The following is a 2,423-nucleotide window of genomic DNA, read 5'->3' as shown; positions in this document are numbered from 1 at the left end:
TTTACGGGAATAATAATAAAAATAAGATTATTGAGAATCTTAAAAACAGTATTAAAATACGTTATTTTATATGTTATTTTTAATTTAATAAATAAATATTAATTTTTATTACATTATTATTTTTTAATAATTTTAATATAGAATTATCAAATATAAATTATATTGGCACAAACTTATTTTTATTAAAAATTAATTCTATAAATTGCCAATCCAAACACATATTTAATCCATTTGACTTTCCTAAATTTTTTCACATATTCAAAATTTATATAGATAATTTTCTTGTGTCTCGCACACGGTATCTCTAATATGGTAGACTAAAAATTAATCTGTGGTATATCTGAGTTTTATTTAATAATTTGTCACTAACCAATAAATTAGCTGCAAGTACAATATAAAATTTAAATTCTAACACTTATTTAAACAAATTAGTATACTAACTATTAGACAAATTCAAATTAGCTCAAATAACAATATTTAAATAAACAATAGTATATTTTTGAGTAAAGTATCGTTTTTGTCCCCAACGTTTAGGGTAAGTCTCAAAGTTATCCCTTCAAAATCAAAATCAACTCAATGTTGTCCTACCGTTAGGAATCTGTTAACGGAATTGACGGCGGGACAAAATTGAGACGATTTTGAAACATTAAGGACTTAAATAAGACGAAAACGTTGGGGACAAAAACGATATATAGAAATAAATTTTAATTTTATCCTTCACTAATATCAATCTTTTACAGTACATAGTTATTCAATTATTTTTTAATCACATTTAAGTAAATTTACTTAATCACATTACTTTGATTCTAAATATGTTTTTTATATAATTTTACTCTTAAAGATTTTTATTCATCATAAAATATTTATAAAATGACTAGAATCACATTATTTTATTGTATATGTATCATTTTTTTCCCTCAAGTTTATGTACTATTCATTTTACAAATATTTTATGATGAGTAAAAATTTTTAAGAGTCAAATTATAAAAAAATAAATTTATTTAGAATAAAATTAATGTGATTAAGTGTAATTTACTTAGATGTGATTAAAAAATAATTGAATAATTATGTATCGTAAAAAAATTGATATTATTAAAGGGTAAAATTAAAATTTATTTTTATGTATCGTTTTTGTTTCCAACCTTCGTCCTATTTAAGTTCTTAACGTTTCAAAACCGTCTAATTTTGTCTTGCCAATTCCGTTAACAGATTCCTAATGGCAGGAACAATATTAAGTCAATTTTGAAATATTAGGGATTTAAATAGGTCAATTCAAACGTTAGGGACAACTTTAAGACTTACTCTAAACGATACTTTAGTCTATATTTTTTTATCAATACATCGAAATAAATTCTCTTCTAATAATCCGTTTTCTAAGATAATTATCAAACAGAAAAAAGAAAGGAAACGATTTTCTAAGATGCAAAGGTAAGGTTTTATTGTCGCTTATATATATATAATAAAAAAATTAAGCGACTTTTGTTTGTGATCTTGAAGTAAAATAAAGATAACTTAGAAAAAGAAGAAAACGGGGCACTCTAGTGTCACTAATAAGCTTTGACTCAATACTCTAGTGTTTTTGGAAAAGTATTATCAATTATGAACATAAAAAAAGAAAAAAAATTGAAAACAGAAATCCTTGTGACGCAGACTTAATTTAAAATCCGATATATATAAATAGAAAATATTCAAACAATCAAACTTACCCGGCTGATAGGAAGAGAAAAGCAATAAAGCATCATCAAAAATAGAATTAACGTAGTATAGGTGGCTATTGAAATCCAAATAACAACAAAATCAATAATAAAATCTACAGTTGTAAAATATTTCGAATGATTTAAATTAAATTGAGAAAATTTGTTCCCAGAATATCTAATCATATCTTTTGGAGTGGGATAGTGAAGAAATTTTATTGTTAAAATAAAAATCGCGATGAACAAAAAAATCAAGTCTTAGAAAAAATTCAAGACTTGAATTTGAATAACCTTCTATTCTATGACTATTCAAGACTTCAAGTTACTATGAAGTGGTAAAGCGTAAATTTAAAAAAAAAATACCTGTTGAACATGTCACATGTGGTCTTTGATATAACAAATTCTTTAGGGTGCTCATATATGCTGTTAAAAAAAACAAAGAAAAAACAAACGGGATATCGTCCGGCTAAAATTTCTTGGACTTATTGTAAGATAATAATGTCTTCATAATACGTAATAAAAATAATAAAATAATATAAAAAATTTATTTTATACTTAAATTTATTCTAATAATAATATAGATTAAATTTAACTACATGAATATACTAGTAAAAACAAATTTTTTCTTTTGATAATGGGAAGACGTTATGTGTATTCACATTAAAATTAATTTTTATTGTCAATTCTTTGACTAATAGATATATGATTTAAATTGAAATTTTTTTTTTG

This window comes from Arachis duranensis, chromosome 2 (genome assembly GCF_000817695.3).
Source record: "Arachis duranensis cultivar V14167 chromosome 2, aradu.V14167.gnm2.J7QH, whole genome shotgun sequence".
Classification (NCBI taxonomy): Eukaryota; Viridiplantae; Streptophyta; class Magnoliopsida; order Fabales; family Fabaceae; genus Arachis; species Arachis duranensis.
Note: the sequence above shows the minus strand (reverse complement) of the source record.